General features: G+C 41.5%; 2 pseudogenes; one reads left to right on the top strand and one right to left on the bottom strand.

The window, feature by feature from the left end:
• The window catches only part of LOC115860011 (small ribosomal subunit protein eS6-like), a 104,031-nt pseudogene extending 83,384 nt beyond the window's left edge, over window positions 1-20,647 (bottom strand).
• A 2,164-nt stretch (window positions 20,648-22,811) lies between these two features.
• LOC115860285 (putative elongation factor 1-alpha-like 3) lies at window positions 22,812-23,660 on the top strand (annotated as a pseudogene).
• Window positions 23,661-23,980: the final 320 nt, after the last annotated feature.

Below are 23,980 nucleotides of genomic sequence, written 5' to 3'. Positions count from 1 at the left end.
ATTATGCCTTCCCCTGGTTTTCTACTTTGCTTTCAATCCATATATACAACTCTAAAACTATTTAATCAAATGAAGATACATGTTTTGCTCTATGAAAATTGGCAGCCATCTTATTCATTTTTGAAATCAGACAAAATTACTTTGTATTCTCACTGATTTTATGTGATCATATTATACATAACATTACTTCTAATGACAAGGAACACTTTTAGATTTGTTTGTTTAATGCTTTAAACCTGTGCCACTTAGGAGAACAAAAAACGTTTCTGATCCACTGCAGCATTGTTCACTATGTACTATAACATTTCTTCCCACGTTGGAGCACAGTGAGGATTTCAGCTGAAGGTATGCACTTAGCTTTCAAGCAGACTGAGACCAGGGTCCAGGAATCAGCAATAATGGTAGTATTTGAACAGAACTCATCTCTGAATTTAGAATGGAGGCTGCTGTCTTTCTCCTGTTTCAGACTTCCTGCTAGTATAGAGCATCCCTTGGTCTAGAGATATTGATTACAGCCAGAAAAAAATCAGAGATGTCTGTGCCTGCTTGTGTTAAGAGAAATCAGACTCCATACTCTTGACAGCTCTGCCTGGGCCGAGGTCTGTGCCCAGGCAGCACGAATCATTTATAAAGAGAAGTGGGAAGGCACTCTCCCAGTATAGCCACGGTCACTGAAAGCATTAAGCCAAAGCAGTGGCTCATTCCCAAAATTAGCAGCATCAGTATCATCTAGTCACACCCAGACCCACTGAATCAGAAAATAAGGAGGTTGGGTCCCGGTAATTAGAATCTTAACAAGCCCTCCGTGTAGTTATGATACAAGTTAAACATTGAGATAAAGGAACACTCTTCCCTTGTGTGATGAGCACTTCTTACGTACCAGGCACATTTCTAAGCCTATTAACTCATTCAGTCTTCGCACCAACCCTATATGGTGGACACCATTTTTATCCCATTCTACAGATGTCAAAAGTGAGGCTCTGGGCTTCCGTGGTGGTACAGTGGTTGAGAGTCCGCCTGCCGATGCAGGGGACACGGGTTCGTGCCCCGGTCCGGGAAGATCCCACATGCTGCGGAGCGGCTGGGCCCGTGAGCCATGGCCGCTGAGCCTGCGCGTCCGGAGCCTGTGCTCCGCAACGGGAGAGGCCACAACAGTGAGAGGCCCGCGTACCGCAAAAAAAAAAAAAAAAAAAAGTGAGGCTCTGAGCTTCGTTTTACTCCCTTTAACAAAACTGAAACTACAAGTGCCTGGCCCTGTGCTATATTGGGTACTTGAACATAATAAGGATCAAAAACGGGTATGTCTCTGTTTTAATGGAATCCATAGTCTAGAGTATCCACTAAAGACATAAACAAATCAGAAGTGAGGCAAATTTTGTTACATAAAGAGATACCTGAAGCATAAAAGTGGTTCCAAGGTGACTCTCTGACCCAGGCAGCAAGCTGGTGCTGACCGGTGGTAGAAGGTCTCAGTTCCTCTTCACGTGGGCCGACCCACCAGGCTGCTTGAGCACCTTACAAGATGATTAACGATCCAAGAGAAGGAGATAGACGCTGAACTGCCCTTCGTAAAAGGGTTGCCAGATTCAGCAAGTGAAAATATAGGACACCCCGTTAAATTTGTATTTCAGATAAGCAATAAATAATTATTTAGTGTTAATATGGCTCATGCAATATTGGGGACATATTTATATGAAAATTGTTCTTGTTGGTTTCTGAAATTCAAAGTTAACTGGGCATACTGTATGTCATCTGGCAACCCTTTTGGTGGAAATCATCCACCAACACTTTTATAGTAATTTTTGGCCACACAGAGCAGCTCTAATTCAGTGTAGGAGGAGACTGCAGAAGGATGTTAATACCAGGAGGTAGACATCATTGGGAGCCATCTTGGAGGCTGGCTAAGATACCAGATCTGCAACCTCGTCACCAAAGATTTTTCTCCAAGGAGTCGTTCAGTTTTCTCACAGTTTTCCCAAAAGGAGGAGTGAACTTTCAGCATCCGTTATCAGAATTTTATAATATCAAGCACAAAATAAGAATAATAAGAGTAATTTCCCTTGAAGGAAGGAGGTGAACAATATAAGCCTTGGCTTCCCTGGTGGCACAGTTGTTAAGAATCCTCCTGCCAACGCAGGGACATGGGTTCAAGCCCTGCTTGGGGAAGATCCCACATGCTGCAGAGCAACTAAGCCCGTGTGCCACAACTACTGAGCCTGCACTCTAGAGTCCACAAGCCACAACTACTGGAGCCCGCCTGCCTAGAGTCCATGCTCTGCTACAAGAGAAGCCACCGCAATGAGAAGCCCACGCACTGCAATGAAGAGTAGCCCCTGCTCGCCACAACTAGAGAAAGCCCGCACACAGCAATGAAGACCCAATGCAGCCAAAAATAAATAAATAAAATAAATTTTAAAAATAAATAAATTTTAGAATTTTATTAAATTTTTTATTATTAAATTTATTATTTTATTAATTTATTTTATTTTATTATTAAATTTATTATTTTTATTATTAAAAATTTTTATTAAATAAATTCTAAAATTTAGAATTTATTTTTATTTAAAAATAAATAAAATAAATTTTAAAAATAAATAAATAAAATAAAATGAAAAACAATATAAGACTTATTTTGAAGCCACTTCCCCAGCAGTGAGATCGATGGACATTTGCATATGTGTCTTACTTTAATGTCTATTCAAAATTATGTCTGTACCCACATATGTAAAAGGCTTTCAAACAACAGTGATGCTTTACTTATATTCCATTTGTAGTTTTAAATGCCCACTGTCGGTATTTTAATCAGCCTCTCTGGACTTTTTCATCCCCCAGAACAAAACATTGTGTTTCTTTCTTTTTCAAGATCTTTAAGTTATTTTGAACCTTTATCTCTAGCCTAATAACATCATTAAATGAAAGGCTTTCACATTTTCACAGTATCAAGAATATACTCAATGCATAACATTTTATTGGCTGTTTAGACTTTGGAAAGCAACTAAGCAGAAGTGGAGAATATTATTTAGCATTTCTTGAGTACCTACTAATGTTTGGGAACGTTTCATACCTTTTAAGCCTCACTGAGAATCTGCAGTGTAGGTATTACATCTTCCTTTTTCCCAATGAATTTTATTTCACCGATATACAAGCTGAGCACACCATTTTACTGACAGTTTTCTGAGACTGGGATTTAAATACCTGCTTTATCCCGCCCAGCCAAAACCCAGCCACTGGGTTTCCATCCCAAATCAGTCACGTGAGTACCCCCACTCTTTGCATTTCAGGGAAACAATCAGACCCTGCCTGGACTTAACAGTCTTCAAAGGAATCAAACATAAGCTTTTAGTGATATCTTCAAATAAGGTTATATAGTCACAGGAATACACTGACAAGACGGAAACCTTTTTTAAAGTTGGGGTTATTGAGATAGTTTTTATATTTAAAAAAAATCACTGTTTTTGAGTGTCCATTTGGTGAATTTTGACAAATGCATACAGTTGTGTGACTATTACCATCACATTACTTTAAGCTTACTTCATGTTACTAGACCACACCACCCGTGACTGAAAATATTTTTCATCCTGATGAGTTCCGTAAATAGGGTCTGCATTTAATAATTTGAAGGTAGAAGCATTAAATGTGTTCAGTGTAAGTCTCTAAATATACTTTAAGGTTTTTAAGCCTGTTTGGGCCATTGTTCATTTTTAAAATTATACCTCAAAAAAGCGAGGTACTCCTGGGCTCTCTCTTCTGCTGAGAGGACTGGGCCTAACTATGTGATAGATTTTGTGGACAGCTAAGAAACTGTGAAAATAAAGCATGTGCACACAACACTTTTTTACAGAAAGTTGAATTGGATTTCTCTTGCACTATCCTTGTTTTATCCCACTTCTCTCATCATCACCTTCAAGTGTAATAGTGGCAAGAAGTTACGTTTCATACAGTAGTATCCGAAAGCTAGTGGTGTTACCGAGTCCCAGGCCGTACTGCTCGCCACACGACAGGCCAGTCAATCGAGAGATGAGGTGTTGGGGCAAGGAGTAGTGACTTTATTCAGAAAGCCAGCAGACCAAGAAGATGGTGGACTAGTGTCCCAAAGAACTGCCTTACCCAACTTAGAATTCAGGCTTCTTTTATGCTAAAAGGGGAGGGGGTGTGGCTGGTTGCTGTAAAATTCTCCGGGCAGGAATCCCGTGTTCTTGCAGCTGTCCAGGTAGGTCTGATCACAATGTTCCTATAAACCTCCAACAAGACAGTTGTTATTTTCTGTTCTGCAACTTTTTATCTCTGTATGAATGGAAAAGTGTTATACCTTTAAAGGTCAGAGCGTGAGAATGGGCTATCCTGTATATTTCAGGCTATAGGCAACTTTCTTTTACAAAAGGTGCAGAGTCAGCATGACTAAGCACAGGCAACAGAGCACAAAGATTAGGGCTAAAGGACTAGATCCAATATGGAGTCAGGTTTGTTCTTCTCTGTTACAGTGGGTCCATGCATTCTAAATATCTGGGACACTGGGAGGGGCCTAGCAGTTTCTCCTCCCCTCTGCCTGCCCCATCCCACTTCCCCCTCCTTGCAACTAAGTGAGTCCATATTACTGTGTATTATTGAGGATTTTCAGGCCTGTTCCAAGTCTACATCATAGCAATACTCTACCTCAAAGAAATTGGCCCCAGCATAGGGGGGAAAATCAATCACTCGGGCAAATGTCCAGGCAAAAATCAGGCAGAACATTTGACAAAGAGTTGCAGGTATGGATAATAGTAGAAAGACATGACCTTTTGGTGAACCGTTCCCCGATTCAATTCCCCATGACTCACTACGTGAATAGGTGCTGTGGACTTTATCTTTCCATGCTTAGATGTGCTCATCTGTAAGATGTAAATAGGACATAGCTTGCAGGGTTGTTGGGAAAATTCAATGAGCATAACCTGTTTACCAAGCAGAGCCTCTAGCACATAGAAGATGCTCAATGATTTTATTTCCTTCCTTCCATCCTCCTTAAAAATTAGTAACAAAACCCACTTGAAATATTCAAGGCCATTTATAGGCCCCAAAATCCACTTTTTTTTTTTTTTTTTTTTTTTTTTGCGGTACGCGAGCCTCTCACTGTTGTGGCCTCTCCCATTGCAGAGCACAGGCTCCGGACGCGCAGGCTCAGCGGCCATGGCTCACGGGCCCAGCCCCTCCGCGGCATGTGGGATCCTCCCAGACCGGGGCACGAACCCGTGTCCCCTGCATTGGCAGGCGGACTCTCAATCACTGCGCCACCAGGGAAGCCCCCAAAATCCACATTTAAAATAGAATGTACTTAGTAAGAAGACTCTCAGTAATGCGGACCCTTAGCAAAAGTATGAGACTATTTTGAAAGTACAGATCCCCTCTGGGTGGATTTTGTGTCTCATAGCTTCTTACTTCAAGTAAACAAGAGCATTTTGTGGTAATCTCTCCCACGTGAGCAATGGGAACAGATTGTCTTCAATCTAAAGCAAACGAGAAGTTGCTTAAGTAAAGGTAGTGACTGTATGAGTGATAAACCACTTTCTCAGATAACAGCCATGAAGTATGTCTGTGTACAAATTTGACAATTTTTATTTCACTGCCTTTTGACAGCCCTTTAGAAGGGTTTAAGAGAATAAGATCTGACTACAGCTTTCAAAATTTCATCAGTGAATATTTGTTAACCTTGCTCCCTGTGATAGCTGAAGAACTAAGATAATGCCCTTCAAATGGAGATAAATTACCATCTTTCAGAAGATTATCGCGGTCTTAATCGAGTTTGTTCCAGCAGCTGAACAGCCTGTGACCTTGTTAGTTATACAACAAACATATCTGTTACTTTATGTTCCTATAGGTATTAGGGTAGAACTTTTACTCTAAGTGTTTTCTGTATACAGAAGGATGATCTGTCAGTGATGATCAATGATGACAGATCATTAATCTGTCAATGATTTTGGAGATAAAAACAGAAGATTCGGCTTGTTTAAAAAGAGTGTATCAAGCTAGTGCAGATACGATTCCAATTTTTTTTTTAATGTTTCATGTTGACATAATTTTAGAATTACAGAAAAGTTGAGAGAATAATACAAAGATTATCTGGATACCTCTTACTCAGATTTCCCAAATGTTACCATTTTCTAGATGTGTAGTGTGATTTAAAGGAAGAGGAAGATAATTCCATGTTCAGAAACAGGCATTGTCTTATATAATTCTGTGATAGTATGCTCTTTTATGTATGATAAAAGCATAGGATTTCACAATTAAAATATTCAGGAGAATGTTAGAGAATCCACATCCTAATTTCTTTGAAAGAAATCATTTGCCAATTTTTATATGTAAGTGTAAGTAACTGCAGGTATGTGAACAGATTCCAACATATGGCCCCAGTTTATGAAAACTACAATTATTACATCTTGGGAAATTAAAGTACTTTTATCCTGAATAGCATGTTCTAATAGCATGGAACTCAGCAGGCAGGGTGTTCCAGGATGTCAGCACATCGGCAGTTATGCCCTCGTGCCAACTTTAAACAGAAGGGAGGGAGAGTTTGAATGGTATTAATTATTAAATGGTAACATTTAATCCTAGATCCTTATTATCGGTGCCAAGAGAAAACATCTGTGGGTGCTTAGAACAGGCAGATTTTGGAGCATCCATGCAGATTCTGGTAGGTTTTGATGAAGCCTCCCAGGGAACAAGGTAATTTGGGAAGCTAAGCATTTATTCTCCCACTTACGCTCTTAACCTCGCAAATACATGACTCTATGTTACTGAGAGGGACTTTATGACTTACCCCTTGTGGCAGAGAAGAAAAGGAGAGGCGCTTCCTTTCTGCTTCTGCCCTGTCAGAGCTATTTGAAATGAGTTCACTGTCAATCATCGCATGAGAGAGAAAACTCAGTTATCACTGTATCCGCCACTTGAGCAGTGACCGCCATCTGTATGACAATATCCATTCATTCTGTTTCCTGCCGCCCCTTGCCTCTCTGTTTTAGTGTTCTTTTGTAAGTGTTCCTGACATTTTGTTTATCTTTCTTTTAAACATTCTGCCAAGATTATGTCTGAAAATGAGAAAAAAAGAAAAGAAAACGCTCCTTTTTTTTGGTTAAATCTCTTGCAAAGGAAGCAATTCAGCACCATTCTCAAAACACTAAGAATGTTTCAAGGCACTAGAAAGTCTCCAGCAAATGGCTGGGCACAGTCAGGGCTGGGGTACAAAAGGGACTAAATGAATTCTCATCCTTCATGTTACTTAGGTGAAATCAGACGTTTAATTGATATTCTAGTTTCTCCTTTGTTGAAGTGACCAACAGTCTTAAGGAAAAACACATTTTTCCTCTTAGCTTCATATGTAGACACATCCATAAGGCCCTCGTCCTCCTCTTTTGAAATAAATGTATTAATGTTCATTTTGTTAGATTTCAATGACCTGCCTAGCAATGGATGCCCCCAAATGGAGCACTTAACAATTCTATAATAAAAATGTTGCAGCTTATCAACAGAAGGAAGTTTATGAGGTAGTCAAAAAAAAAAAAACAAAAAAAAACCTGTTTCACAAGAGCGTCTAAAGACTGCTTTTGATTTTAGACTTAATACACCCACCACTGTAAATCTGATTTCCATGTTATCAGGTTTCTTGTCTACGCTTTTTTCATTTGCTGGATTACTTGAGTGCCCAACCCCTCCCCCATTTCTGACCTTTCCTTGATCTTTTCATCTCCTAATTTTTGAATCATGCTCTTTCCCCCCAAGATTTGGATAATACATAGAAGATACAAAACTTCCAGCACAATGTCAAGAATTTTTCTCTAATTTCTATATAATCTTTGTATCATGTCTATAAATCCATGACCAACACTTAGACCACTTTTGCAGATGTATCTCAACTAAAGAGGCACACCCAAAAAAGTAATTCCTAACCTTTATTGATATCCTCATCAAACACTTAAGGACATGCAAGAGTGTAGTTTTAATTAATTTGCTTAAAATCTCCTACTCTCATTTAAAAAGCCTGTAAACACCTGAGAGCCTTTCTCTTCATTGTCCCAACATTGAGCTCCCTGTCATCCAGTATCTCATCATTGTCATCTTTGTCACTCCATCTTCTCACCCTTCACACCATGTGTTGTCCCATGTGACCCCTGTGCCAACAGAGCCCTTAAGACAAGGTTCTTCTGCTCTAGTTGTTCACCAAAAATGTTCATGTGGTTTTTATCATTTCTACACTACCACACCTATTAGGCAGGGGGCCTCAAACAGAGCCACATTAATTGTAATAAACTGTTTCTCCAGCTTCCCTTTCTACCTGCTATTATGAGACCTAGACCCCCATGCAAAGTCCACCACTTAAGTATGTGAGCCCCCAAAGGTTGCTCTAAACTTCTTATAAACAAGACTTAGTATTAAATAAATATAGTTGGTAATTAGATCTTGAGCCCACATAGCTGTGTGATCTTAAGCATACTATTTCCTGACCTGCTACAGTGGGTTGAGTAGCGTCCTTCAAAAATTCATGTCCACCCAGAACCCCAGAATGTGATCTTATTTGGAAATAAGGTCTTTGCAGAAATAGTCAAGGGAAGAATCAAAATGAGATCCTACTGGATTAGGGTCAATCCTAATGAAAGAGTCAATCCAATGAAAGAGTTCTTGTGGGGACAGAAGAGGATACACAGAGACACAGGGGAGAAGGCCATATGAAGACAGAGGCAGAGATTGGAGTTATGCTACCACAAGCCAAGAAACACCAGGAGCCACCACGAGCTAGAAGAGGCAAGGAAGGATTCTCCCCTAGAGCATTTGAAGGGAGCATGACCCTGCTGAAACCTTGGTTTTGAACTTCTGGCCTGCAGAACTCTGAGAGAATAGTACGTACCTCATACAAATGTTCTGTAGATTAAATGAGATGATGCATGTGAAGAACCTGGCATTGATACAAGAGCAAGTTCTAGTCTCTACTTAGTCACTCGCTAGTGATGATAGGGAACATTACTCAAATTCTCTAAGCTTCAGTTATCTTCACTGTAAAAAACGGAGCTTATAATTTCCACCTACCTTCACTGAAGAGGATTTGTGATGAACAAATGAAGTATAAATATGAAAATTCCTGTCATACAAGAAATGATCATGAAATGTGGGAATCTGTGTTCTTCCTTCCCCCTTTCCCATCAAATTACAGGACATGGTGGACTGGGGGAAGAGACCAGATCATCAGGATTCCCTTCAGTTATTTGCTTCAGTAAGAAGAATGACCACACTGCAACACCAAAAGGAACTCTGGCAGTATCTTTGGGTTGATTTCTGGATCTTCTTACGCTATTCTCCTCTAAATATAGTTTTCAGAAGTGTTGATATTGACATCACTAAGCCACAACAATCTCTATGCAGGTAGAATTGGTACAAATCTTATCAGCGGTACCATCAGTTGAACCAGTCCAGATCTTCCTCCTTCCCTCCCTCTCTTTTTTCTTCCCTTCTTGCAACATTTCTTCCCATCCACTCTCTCTCCGTACTATCACGCTTCTCTGACATCATGACTGGGGACAACGCTGAAAAGAGGGCGGCCCCACTCTGCTCACGGTGATTCCCCATACTCTAAGCTTGACTTGTGAGTGAGTACATAGATGTGTGTACCTGGGAGCTGTAGCAGTCTTCACTGAGAACAGGGACAGATTGCCTGAGAGAAAATATGCAGCATAGAAACTGTGTAGTAGGTATTTGTGAACGATTCAGTACATCGCAGTGATCCACAAGACCAGGTTGCTCGCTAGAGCCAGGACTATAATTTCACCAATGGTGACCCCAAGACCACCAAAGTATCATAGAGGAATCAAGCCAGGGAACTATGTGACGGGAGCACAGCCTCGTTATCCGCCATTTTTTCAGTGACCTTGAGTTTACCTCAGTCACCTGTGAGAGGGGTAGCCGGGCACAGGGCTGGCTTCTGGGGACCCTAGGAGAAGCATGGGAAATACCCAGGGAAGGAAGCCCAACAGCCAGATGCCAGAAGCCTGCCCAGGTGATGCCTACCACCTGCTCAGCAAAGGGGTGGTCCGAGGGGATTGCAAAAGTCCAAAAACCTTTCCGAGGGGATAGATAAAGTGCTAAAAATGTTTAAGGTGTAGAAGATATATGGCTTTGGAGTTGCACGGTCCTTGGTGTGAATCTGGCTCTGACATGCACTTGAGTGGCCTTGAGAAAATCACTGCTTTAAGCTTCAGTTGCCCTAAATGTAAAGTGAAGATAAACCTACCTTGCAGGCTTGTTGTGAGATTTAACTGAAATTATATATGAAAGCATCCTGGGACATAAGATTAGAAAAAAATTGATTCTTTCTTCCCTCCCTCCCTTCCTTCCTTCCTTCCTTCCTTCCTTCCTTCCTTCCTTCCTTCCTCTTCTCTCCTGAGTTCCTATAAAATCGCCTTCCCAAGATAAAGACAAAAAAACTTTACATTCCACATGAAGAGAATAATCTATTTCTTGTTCATTTAGCGTTAAGATTCGAAAGGTCCTTTTCTTAGTGAAAGCTAGAAAGGGACATTGGTAATATCTCCTACAGATACCCCTAGATTTCCAAAGCTGGTGACAGTCTGAACGTAAGCTCCCTCTCCACTTGGCACTGGGTAAAGTATCCCCATACTGTGAACAAGAACTGGGCTACGTATATTATATATACACTTCGGTGCTCCTAAATGCTAATTTGTGATGGGCCAAGAGTAGACAGAGAAGAAATGGTAAAAATGGCGATTTAATAGTCACTAAGTTATCTAAGGGTCATAAAGCTGAAAAAGATATAAAGACAAGGTAAATGGCCAAGAAGTTAATAATAGTTACCTGAGAGCAGGGAATGAATTAAGGCCTTGAGTGAGAGATTTAGACTTAAAGAAGATGGATTATTTAGGAAGATTTCAGCTTCAGGGAACAGAAAACTCAGTTCAACATTGCTTAAACAATAGATTTATTGGCTCGTATATCAGGAAGTCTGGATAGAGTGCGAGCTTCAGCATTGCTGGATTCTGTGGTTCAATATATCGACTGGGTCTATGTTCTCTAGTCTTTCTACTCTGCAGACCGAGTGTCAGCTCATCACCAGAGTTCAGTCCACAGGATGGCCCCAGTAGCCATCAGAGCTATGTTGACTGTTAGTAGGAGAGAGGAACAGGCTGTTACCAAACACAAATCCCTGTGCCCAATGCACAGTGAAGCCAAACCAGAATCTGCAGCAGAGAAAGGTTTATTGCAGGGCCATGCAAGGAGATGGTGGCTCGGTGGCTCGTGCCCCAAAATCCTCGAACTCCCCAAAGGGTTTGAGCAAAGGACTTTTAAAGGCAAGGTGAGAGAGGGGCATGGTTAGTTGCTGCAAACTTGGTGGCGGAATCATTTGTTCTTACAGCTGTTCACGTAGGTCAGGTCATGATGTTCCTGTAAACCTCCAAAAGACAAATGTTATTCTCTGTTCTGCAACTTTTTGCCTCTATATGAATGGACTCTGGAAGGTCGGAGCCTTGAGAATAGGCTATCCTGTATATTTCAGGGTATAGACCACATTCTTTTACAAAAGGTGCAGAGCCAGCATGAGTAAGCACAGACAATAGAGCACAAAGATTAAAGCAAAAGGAACAGATCTAATATGGAGTCAGATTTATTCTTCCCTATTACAAGGCTTCTCACAATTCAGAAACCTCCCACCAATCTGTCTTCACTTTAGATTAACTGGACTTGGGTCACATACCCATTCCTGAAGAGGGAAGGACTTATCCCTCGACCAGTCAGGCTCTTCCCTGGGCTGTGTGGGGGTCAGCTTCCCTTGGGGAATTTGAGCTGTGTCGGGGGAGGGGGGGCCTTAGATACTCTAACAAAACTGGAATTGATCAGGAAGAAGAAAGTATGACTAGGTCCAGGGTAGGCCACCAAACTATAGAAGATTAGAGAGGTGAAATTTACAAATTTCTGAGAGCCAGGTTTTCATACCTGGGGGCAATGTTGCACAGGGAATTGCTGGCAAAGTCAGATCTGGACCTTTTTGTTAAGTCCCAGGCAGGACATTTGTTTTATTGTTGTGTTGTTTTGTTTGAACTATACTACTCTGCCTCTTAAACAAGTAGTGCAAAACCTCCTCTCCCTAACAAGTACACACAAGAAGCGATTTCCAATTCTGAAGTCCTCTGCACTCAGTCGGTTCCCAAGCCCATGCATCATATCATGTACCCGCTGTAGTGGGAGGTCCTGGGAGTGTTGTCACCCTGTCAAGGTCAGTGGTTCTTAACCTGACTGAGCAATAGGATCATCTGGGCAGCTTATTAAACATACACCTGCCAGAGATACTGATTCAGTAGGTATGAGGACTGGACAGCTCTATTCTTTTTTAATCCTGGATGAGAGGGAATTGGAGACTGGAAAACTGAAGGCTGAGTTGGGAGAGAACATTATTTCACAGTGCACTTTTTTGCATGGTTTGCCTTTTTTTCATCATATTATACTATTCTCTTCCTTTCCCTTCCTTTCTCTTTTCTTTTTTTTTTTTCCTCTCTTTTCTTTTTTAAGGCCCCTGATGTTTCTGAGGTGCAGCCTGAGGCTGAGAACTTTTCATCAATATGGTCCAATATCAAGCTTTGGATTGGCTACTCCAGAGGCCAAAAGTGTTTTGAGCCCTATTTTCAGAATCATAGTGGAGCATTGCCTTTTTTTTTTTTTTTTTGCGGTACGCAGGCCTCTCACTGTTGTGGCCTCTCCAGTTGTGGAGCACAGGCTCTGGACGTGCAGGCTCAGCGGCCATGGCTCACGGGCCCAGCCGCTCTGCAGCATGTGGGATCCTCCCGGACCGGGGCACGAACCCATGTCCCCTGCATCAGCAGGCGGACTCTCAACGACTGCGCCACCAGGGAAGCCCGAGCATTGCCTTTTAAGGAAAACACTGAGGTCAGTGCTGATGCCTGACTCACGTTCTTAGACTCATTTCTTTTCTGGTTTCTGCAAAGACCTCAGAGTCTCAAATATGCCCCATTTCTTGAAATGAAGAACTGTAGATGACCAGAGAGTTTTGGTGACACAGAAGAGGAGAATTCAACAGAAAGTTGTTCAGTTCCCTCTTGAAAGAGTAAGCAGATAGATCTCTCATAAGTAGAGTCAGCTCCATGCTGTTCCCATCAGTCAGTCCACCAACAATAAGTCTCAATGGCAGACAGAGACCACAGTAAAAAGATGCTGTTTATTTTTAAATCTCATTATAGGTGTTCTTTCCAAAATCTCTTCTAAGTGATCAGAGGCACTGCTCCTCTTCCAATTACAACCCAAGAAGTAAGAATCACTAACTGGATGTGTTAAAGCCCTTCTCACTAGCAATTTAAAGAGATTAGAAAGTTGATGGAGAGAGAGAGGTGTTTAGAAATCATTGAAATGATAGACACTGTTTTCAGAAAGGGACATCCTTTGTTCACTCTTTTGTAGCTAGTTATGGTCTGATGGAAACCAACCACAAAGGCAATACAGTGTAGCCTAGTGGTCATTTTCACGAGAATAGACAAGACTACTTGTGGACACAGTAATTACTCTCTCTTTCACCTTTGCTTCATACCGGACATTTTTTAACCAGCATATAGATTTGTCGGGCGAATCTCAAGGTTTACCATATACGGGAAATCGTTCTTCCTAGAAGGCCAAAGTCATAGCTTGTCCTTAACAACTAACTAAAAACCTTTTAGGTGCACACTGCCTCCCTCCCCACCCCCCACCATATATCTATACTGTACTTTCTTTCACAAAGCCTTCCTCTCCTTATAACACCTGTAGAGCTATTCCTCAGCAGCCAACTTTAGAGCAAAGAGCTTGTCTGTTTGCAAGATGTAAATGCCAGGTTATTCTGGGGTAGGAGAGTCCAGAAGACAGCTCAGCCATGAAATTTGTGCAGAACAATGAGTGACCCAGTCTGAGAAAATATTGATCTGAGCTGTTGGCGCCAAATTTCCTACTGCTCCCTTCAAGTGGCCAAGCCTTAGTCTGGGTTTGGGGCCTAGGGGTTCATCCAAGATGGAAAAAGGATCCAGGTTAGTTCCAGGAAGTGATAAGGGATTGTAGGAGAAGGGAGACCAACATTTCCCTATGGCCATTTTCCCCATGAAGCATTGTGAGGAAAGAAGCCAAATTTTGTTTCCCAATGTTTTTCTGTTCCCGTCCATCTACCTGGGCCTTACCTTTCTAAATGTGATTATTTTCACGAGCTAACTAAGTTCTACAGAGCACATATTTCTTATTAAGTGAAATTTGGTATTTAGTATTCTACACTGCTTTAAAAATTAAAGAATATTTTTCCTTTAGTTCAAAGAAGGTGGTAGAGAACTAACTGTTGAGTTCCTACTGTGATTCAGACACGTGTTGGATTTTTATGTTATCTCATTTAATTCTTGTAACTATCCTACAAATTAGCTACATTGTATTATTTAATATTAATCCCCAGATAGCATCTACTGCATGTCTTCTCTGTTCTAGGTACCCTTGTAGGTGCTGGAGACATTGTGATCCCGGCAGGAATTCAGTCTGGTGGGCAAGACAACATATGAGTGAATCATTACAAAGAAAAATGCCATAACAGATATATATATTTTTTTATAAATTTTTAAATTTTATTTATTTACTTTTGGCTGTGTTGGGTCTTCGCTGCTGTGCATGGGCTTTCTCTAGTGGCAGTGAATGGGGCTACTCTTTGTTGTGGTGCTCAGGCTTCTCACTGCAGCGGCTTCTCTTGCTGTGGAGCACGGGCTCTAGGCGCACGGGTTTCAGTAGTTGAGGCACGTGGGCTCAGTTGTTGTGGCTCGCAGTCTCTAGAGCTCAGGCTCAGTAGTTGTGGGGCACAGGCTTAGTTGCTCCACGGCATGTGGGATCTTCCCGGACCAGAGCTTGAACCTGTGTGGCCTGCATTGGCAGGAGGATTCTTAACCGCTGCGCCACCAAGGAAGTCCGGCCATAACAGATGTATAACAGAAGGCTGTAGGAGTGTGCGTTTTAAAAATGTAAATCTCTTTAACGTATGCACCAATCAAAATGGTAGAGTTACCACCCCCCGGAAGAGATTCCAAGGTAGTTGCAGAGGACTCCAATATTTTAATACAATCAACTTACTTTTGTAAAAACAGATAATTAAGTAGGAATATAAGCTGCCCTTTTTTTCCTTTAGGGAACATTGGGAAGGTTTCTGAATCTTTTTTTTTCCTCATCAACTAACTTAAAATGTTCTAAAGAGACTTCATTTATTCAATCATACTCCCACATTATTTTTAAAATAATTTAATGTGGCTTACAAAGATGGCGTACAACAGCACAGGGTAAATAAAAATACTCAGTACAAAAATGACTCTATGTCGATTTCCTCTTACTATCTATTTCCTGTTCCCCACAAACAACTGTTTCCTTTTTTCTGGTTTCGATTCTGTTTCAAGTCTCTGTGGCTGTCCCACCTCTGGAACTAATTCTGTGCCTTGCACATGCCCCAGACTGCCTGGCTTGTCTCCACGTGGGGTCTGTGTCGCCTTTCCACGAGCACAATTAGGTCTCCAAAGTACTTAGGCAGGAACTTCTCTCCCAAACAAATCTGTTTATCAGAGAGCAGTTAGATTGCATGCACAGAAGCCTCAACAAACAGGATGTTCCATCTCAAATTTATGGCCTCTCGGCATACGCCAGAACGCCTCCCAAGGACGCGAGTGACTCTCAAGATGCTATAGTGCGTCATCAACCACAGTCGCTGAAGGGAACAGGCTGGGCATCCACTTATTGGCACTTCCTGGATGAAGTACGACAATCAGTGCCTTTTTTGAATTTGTGTGGCTTTTGGCTTATTAATTTCAGGATGGGAAATCATTAGTGTTCTTAATTTAAAGAGGAAACCATTGGACAAGAGTCTGCAGCTATAAATCGATACTAAAGATTTTCTCTGAAATATGATGTGTCTACCTGACTCTGAGATTGGATTTTTTTTTTTTCCCTTTTCGTTTTTGAGCTTTTGAATTTGACTTAACATACTGACTCTGTCAGATTCCTGTGGTGAATTGATAATGAAATTGGGGAGACAGAGTCCATTGACTTAGAAGATCTGTGCCATTAGTTAAGTCTTCTCTCTGTTTCTGCAACTGGCTTGACACCAGCTTAGTCACCTTGGTTTTGGCATTTGCCTCTGACACAGACACTTAAGAGACCATAGCTCAGAATGGAGATGAGGAGGTAGCATGGTAAATAGATGCTATAAAAAAGAGGGGAAAATCAGTATTTCCATTAACATCTGGGAGAGACTTTCCAAAGAACGTTTATATGTGCAGCTGACAGTTATGTGCCAAGAAGACTAGTTCCTTTAAGGATCACAAATTATGTGACTATCACTGTGGTGTTATTTCGTTTTTATTTTCACAAGAAATTTCACCAATAGCTTTTAAAACTAAAACAAACAAACAAAAATCAAGGACACAAAAAAACTCTGCCTATGGGCTTCCCTGGTGGTACAGTGGTTGAGAGTCCGCCTGCCAATGCAGGGGACACAGGTTCGTGCCCTGGTCCGAGAAGATCCCACGTGCCGCGGAGCGGCTGGGCCCGTGAGCCATGGCCGCTAAGCCTGCGCATCCGGAGCCTGTGCTCCGCAACAGGAGAGGCCACAACAGTGAGAGGCCCGCGTACCGCAAAAAACCAAACAAACAAAAAAACTCTGCCTAGGAAAAATATTGAAATAAAGGTTATATTTTTTAAGAAAATGGATATGATAAAAATTCTACTTATATACATCAAAATTATTAGTAACGTGCAACAAAATATTATAGATATTTTCTTGAAGTTTATCATAATAGGCCTTGATTTGTACATATATCTTCTTTATAAGGTCATGACTTTTGTAATATATGTATTAGCAACGCATCGTTAATTTTCTGGTTTTGTTTTGTTGTGTTACCCTCTCATCCTCAGGTCTAGGTTTAATTCCTGGCTTCTGCATCCCCTGTCCTGTGACTTACAGAAGACAATCAACTTTTTTAATGTGTTTCAATTTCCGCGTATTTAAAAATGGTATTTAATGTTTCAATTTCCACATATTTAAAAATGGTATTGGGAGGAATAAATGATCGGGGTATGTAAGTACCTAGCACAGTGCCTGGCACACAATAGAGTTTCAATAGCTGTTACTTCCCCACCTCCACACTCTGTACTCTGTTTTGCAACTCTGTATCTTCAGAGGAACACCTCTGGGCAAAGGAAGATGGCATTCAATAACTTAGGTAAGGGTTTGATTGACCTGGTGGCCTCCCCTCCTGCGAATGAGGCTGGGTACCTCTCCTGAGGCTGCCACCACTTCCTCTGTCATTCTTTCCTAGAGCCTGTGCACAGGAGCCAAATCTTGGTAGGATCACCCATCATCATTAGGCAGTGTGGAGTTTGGGCATTTCTCTGCCTCTAGGGACAGAGTTCTTCCACTCAGCAGATCAAGAGATGTAGATTGTCGGCTTGGATCTGAAGGACACAGTTCCTCTAAACTTGATTCTGATCTTCAAGATAGGGCAAGTTTAGAACAAAGTGCTGAGAACCTTGGGAGAAAATGAGAGCTTCTCAGAATTCAAATGAGCAAAAGCCAGGAATGTTCATCAGTATCTGACATGCATTCAAGACTATGGAAAAGCAAATTCCAAAAAGTTCAAAGAAAATATACGTTCAGTCTCTTGACCAGAGGGTTTTCTAAAAGGGTGTAGATAGGTCCATAAGGAGTAGAAAATGAAATTCTAGCTATGTCATAAAAATAAGCCGAATATGGAAGAAAAACTACAGAAATCGATATGGTTGCTCAGAGAACCCTCCTTTGAGCTAAGATTTTTAAAAGCACGTTTGAAATCAGATTAAAGAAATTGTAGCCAAGAACAAAAGCAACACAGTAGCACGAACCTAGAAGAGTAGAGTCATAAAGAATAAGGGAAAAAATAAGCTCAATTTTGCTAGGGGAAAAAAGGGATAACAAAGAATGACTTTTACCAACGTGTAGGGAGCAAAGAAGAACAAGGAAGTGTTAGTCATATTTCTAAAAGATTGTGATGTAATGGTAACAAGACAAAGAGAAAATAAAATTACTCAGCTCCTGTTTTGCTCTGTCTTCTCTACCAGAAGAACACCCTTCAGATTCAAAATGTAAAGATGCCTGGTAGATGTACCTGAGGACTGAAAACAAAATGTGTTAAATGCCAGGCAGGGAGCTCCTGCATGATTGTCCACAAGGGACGCAGCTGTGTAAAGGACAGAGATGGGATCAGCCAGAAGTTGGGCCACTGCTGCAACGGTCCCTACAAGAGATGATGAAGGGTTGAAGGGAGGCTGAGCAGAGGGTCAGAGAAAGGAGGTCAAGGCTGAGGAGATAGAACTGATGGAATAACCCATTGCAGATGCTCTAGAAAAGATATGAATATGCTATATGAGGATTTCACAGATCTTCTGTGAAAACAAAAAGCAGATGGGATGGGGGAGTGGGGAATGTGGGCGGGGAGCAATCATGTGAACCTAGTCATGGACACAGAGAGTTGGGGTATGTTTAATACAGGGAGAATCCAGGTTTGCCAGAATCATGGGTTATAATAGCTGGATATAAAGGGGACATGGAGGAAGGGATAAAGTCCAAAGGTTTATTACTCATCAGAAAATCCAGAATGAGGGCTCCACACCTGCTGAGGAGCTAGGGAGGAATTGGAAAAAAAAAAAAGTGATAGAAGCCATTCATGTATCTCATCCTGTGGACGCCAGGTAATTGGAATATACATCTCAAACCTAATGGAATCAGGAGTTTTGTGAATTTTTTTGTGCTTTTTTGTGGGATTGAATAGTTAATAGTAAAACTATTGAAAATGGACAGTACCACTCCTCCTTACCCTATTAAAGGCAGGGTATCTGGGTTATTAATTATTTTTAAAAATTTTTTTATTTTTAATGAATTTTAGTTGATTTACAATGTTGTGTTAATTTGGGGTTATTAAATATTGAATTGAAGGATGTTAGAACTAAGAAAGAAACGTTCATGGTCCCACCAGAGCTCATAATAAGAGGAAAGGGTCAAGGAAAGCATCTCCAAAGACATGATACAGGGGCTGAAAGCTTAGAGATGAGTAGAACTTAGCCTGAAGAAGTATTGCACCCATTGGGAGTGTTAAGACTTTAATCAGATCTGGCCACCTCACTTCCAAGAGGAATTTTGCCAAACTGAAGCTCTGTCGTATAAATATGAGGGACCAGAGACAGCAAGCCAGGACTTAGGAGGAAAGCTGTTTTATCAATTTTGTGTAGCAGAATTGTAGGAAGAATTTGATCTAATTCTGAAGTGATCTACCTTCAAGGTCAAGCTCAGAGGCTCCAGAGCCAGATATCTAGATTTGAATCCTGGCTCTGCCATGAATTACATTACTTCCTATGTATAACAACAACAACAGTAATAATACGTATTTTATAGGATTTTTTGAGAGGATTAAATGAATAAATACATGTCAAGTGTCTAAAACAGTGCCTGGAATAATAGCAGGCACCGGCTATTGTTGGCTATTATTATTACAAAGCAGATAGATATGTATCATTTATAATAGAATATTTTAGCGATCCAAGTTGTTGAGCAAAGTAATCTCAGTTATCTGAAAAAATAACCTGAAATGTTTTCATTCCAAAGTGTGAAATGAGGGACTTTTAACTTACTGTCAACCTGCCACACCATCTTTTAAATGCTTCTTGGTAGTTAGTAAAATGATTGTATTTTAATCGAGTCAGCAATAGCAATAAAGTTCAGTTAAGAAACACAGATTTTTTTTTCCCTTTCATGGGCTTTCCTCAAAATTCTTGATCTCAGTGAGAGAGCACTGATCATCTGCGAATTATCTGGCGTCTCAAAAGGCAGAAAAGAATCAAAGAAGATTTAGAAGAAAACATTGGCCCATTTTCCTCAGAATTCAGCCTGGTTGATTTGCTCAATGGTTAAAGGGAAACAGCAACTACACTAAACACCAGAATGGTCAGTGCAATTAATGCAATTAAAGTAATTAGTCCTGGCAGCTGTAAGGTCAAATAGAGGTAGCTTTGTAACAACAGTCTGCCACTGCAAAATTACTGACATTTGCAACTAAATTATATTCTCTAAATTGTTGCCTTAATGCTAAATAAATAAAGTTATGCTAATGTAGGGACTGATTACAGATTGAAATTAGCACAATTGCTTGTTATACAGTCTGCTAGGGTTAACATTTTTTAAAAACATAATTAATGGCCTTTGCTTACTGTCTCTGGTTATAGATCCTGCAGCTCATTTGCATTCTTTTGCAATATTCTGACAGTGCTAAATGTCTAAGAAGAAAGATCTCATCTGGAGGCGGAAAATGCGCTTTGCACGTCATCAAGCTAAAACTTGTTATGGTTTCAGGCTAGTGTTAATAACAAAGATGACCAGAGAGAGAATGGAACAGAATGAAGCAAGAATCCGTTTTGCTTTTCAGTCTCGTGATCCCAGCCTTTTCTGGAGTCAATGTGAAATGTAATTGCTCTTTTGACCTCTATCTTCTCTCTCCCCAGGTCTGAGGAAGAGCTACACTGGTTGATTATTGCGGGAATGAAAGGCACTCTGACCTTGTCGACCGAACGCCTTGCGGCTTTCAATGTTGCCCATTATACCGAAGGCAGGCAACTCCTGGAGAGAGGCAGAATCGACAGGAGAGCTGCTCCCTGGGCAACCTGCCAGAAAAGGCTTCAGCAGCAGCAATTCAGACAGGGCCAAACAGCTCAGGCAGCTAAGGAAACAGCTTGGGGGGGCGGGGGGCGGGAAGGTGAGGGAAAGACAGAGTATATAAAAATATTGTTAGCACACAGTTTAAAGAGCTCTCAGGCATCCATGCTATAGGGCGCCTTTGTTAATACCGCCCTGCATCATCCACCCGAACTGAAAACCGACCTGGGAAGGAAGCGCAACCAATGTAAGTGCAGCTACTGATTTCCTAAAATAGGCTGTCATTCACTCCAAAGCATTTCTGACAGTCCTGCTATGTCAATCGGAATGTACCAGCAAAAAGTGGGTCAGGGTATTTAGTTATAATAATTGTTCTAGATTATAAATTATTCACTACAAACCTGGTTGGGTTATTTTTAGAATGTATGGTTCACAGAAGGATTAGGGTGCAACTTGGGATCAAAACAACAGGCTGGCTCCTTCGAGCTCTCTAGTTAAAGCGTCCTTGTTTAAAATCAGCTGTGGGTCCTTTGCGTCTCTGCTACTTCTACTCCAATCAGTTCTATTCAACAGAATTTTATCGAGCATTTATTACGTGCTTCAGCGCTGTGGGGGAATAAATGACATGTGAAGTGTGCCTATGAATTAAGGAGACGGGTTGACCAGTCAGACACAGGAGTTCTGCCATTTGTTTTGTCGTTTCATTTCAGGCATTGAGGGAGAGCACAGAGGGCCTGCTGTGGCATTGATGTTAAGGTTTTCTATTTAGATTCTGGCTTTAAGTCTTACAGTCAGCTTCAGGTTCATATTGTCAGGCCCACTTTAGGAAGAGAAGATTGACTGTAGTAATAAAGGGTTTGGAGTCTGGAATTAGCCAGATTTGGGTTCAAACTCAATTTTGTTGCTACTCAAGATCTGTGCAATTTTGAAAAAACTCTCCGTATTTCTGGGCTTTGGTTGGCCTAGTTCCTATAGTGAAGGAGACTAGATGGAACTAAGACCCTTTCCAGCTATATCGTTCTATGAAAAAGATTGTTCAGCAACCACACATCCCAGATTTTCTGGGACACCCCACCTCCAAAGTATTATGGCCTGTTGTACCTATAAAATTATTTATACCCATCACATGCTGAATCACCATCACCTGATTTATACATTGAACGAACCATCAGAGGTGGGAAAAGAATGATGAGAAAAGGCTGGGGAGAGTGGTGTTAAAAGATAGTTTTCATAGAAAGGTAAAATCGTGACCCTCATACAGATATAAAAATGTGTATATGTTAAAGATTTGATTCTCCTCATTAATCAAAGATGGAACCGACAGATGTTATAACTGGTTCAAGAGAATCTGAAAAGAAACATTTAAAGGTTAGAAATATTGAAATCAGAATGCAAATAGAACAAAACTGGGTTTTTTTCCAGGGGGAGTGGAGAGAAATCAATTGAACCTCTACCAGACAGGGAAGTATTTGCATGTCTGTCAGTTACCTATAACATACAAGTTGTAAAATAGCTCAAGGGCAGTGAAGACTAGAATCAGATAACAGGAAGGGTGTGCTGTGTGCAGACAATGCATAGTTTCCCATGAAGCACAGTTTTTCCCTACAGTGGAAATAGCTTCATATGGACTATGGCATTTCATTGTGATTTCTGGTTCTTCAATGGCTATCTGGGGAAGGATCTCAGTGGGGACTTGGGTGTGGACAAGAATCACCTGGGAAACTTCCAAATCAGAATCACACCTCCAAACCAAACTGCATCCAGGGTTCTAACAAATGTTGTAAACAATCAGACGGCCTTTTCAACTGCTTTTTGAGGTTGAAGTTATGATTGAAGGAGACCTAGAAAGTCGGCTGTGTGTATTTATAGGTGCAGTATTTCTTCCCGATCCTTTGAGGAGCCTTTTGTGACTTTCTTGATGTGGTTTAAGGGTCATGAAACTGTTAAGTGTTAGTTCACCGAGGGCTAAGGTCCAGTGTGCACACTGAAGGCAAGGCAAAGTCCAAAGGAGAAAAATGGGAATTAAAGAAATAAAAAGAGGGAAGAAGCATTGGGTTTGCTGCCAGAACACAGATGTCATGAAAACCACTGCTAAATCTAAGCCAAGATGGGAAAGGAATAGACTCCTATCAACATGGTCATCACTGGACACCTAGATTCGGGCAAGTCTACCACTGCTAGCCATCTGACCTAGAAACATGGTGGGATTAACAGAAGAACCATCAAACAATTTGAGAAGGAGTCTGCTGAGATGGGAAAGGGCTCCTTCAGGGCGGTCTGTGTCTTGGATAAACTGTAAGCTGAAGGTGAGCTTGGTGTCACCATTGATAGCTCCCTATGGAAATTCAAAACCAGCAAGTATTTTGTGACCATCACTGATGCCCCAAGACACAGAGACTTTATCAAAAACCTGATTTCAGGCCCATCTGCTGACTGTGCTGTCCTGATTGTCGTTCCTGGTGTTGGTGAATTTGAAGCAGGGACCTTCAGGAACGGGCAGACCGTCAGCATGCCCCTCTGGCTTCCACACCGGGTGTGCAACAATGAATTGTTGGTGTTAACAAAATGCATCCCACTGAGCTGCTCTGTGGCCGGAAGTGATACAAGGAAATCATGAAGGAAGTCAGCACCTACATTAAGAAAATTGACTCAACCCTGACACAGTAGCATTTGTGCCAATTTCTGGTTGGAATGGTGACAGCACGCTGGAGCCAAGTGCTAACGTGCCTTGTTCCAGGGATGGAAAGTCACCTGTGAACATGGCAACGCCAGTGGAACCGTGCTGCTTGAGGCTTGGGGTTGCACCCTGCCATCAACTCGTCCAACGGACAAGCCCTTGCCTCTGCCCCACCAGGACATCTACTAAATTGGTAGTATTGACACTGTCCCTGGCAGCCGAGTGGAGACTGGTGTTCTCACCCCTAGCATGGTGGTCATCTTTGCTCCAGGCAACTGAAGTCAAGTCTGTTGAAACGCACCATGAAGCTTTGAGTGAAGCCCTTCCTGGGGACAGTGTGAACTTCAGTGTCAAGAACGTGTCTGTCAAAGATGTTCATCATGGGCAGTATGGCTGGTGGAATAGCAAAAATGACCCACCAGTGGAAGCAGCTGGCTTCATGGCTTGGGTGATGATCCCGAACCGTATCCAGGCCAAATCAGGGCCGGCTACACACCTGCGCTGAATTGTCACCCAGCTCACATTGCTTGCAAGTTTGCCAAGCTGAGAAGATTGATTGTTGTTCTGGGCCCAAACTCATGCCATATGGTGATGCTTCT

The sequence above is a fragment of the Globicephala melas genome, chromosome 3 (assembly GCF_963455315.2).
Source record: "Globicephala melas chromosome 3, mGloMel1.2, whole genome shotgun sequence".
NCBI classification, from domain to species: Eukaryota; Metazoa; Chordata; class Mammalia; order Artiodactyla; family Delphinidae; genus Globicephala; species Globicephala melas.
The sequence above is the reverse complement of the archived record's forward strand: the minus strand, read 5'-3'. Positions and strand labels throughout refer to the sequence as shown.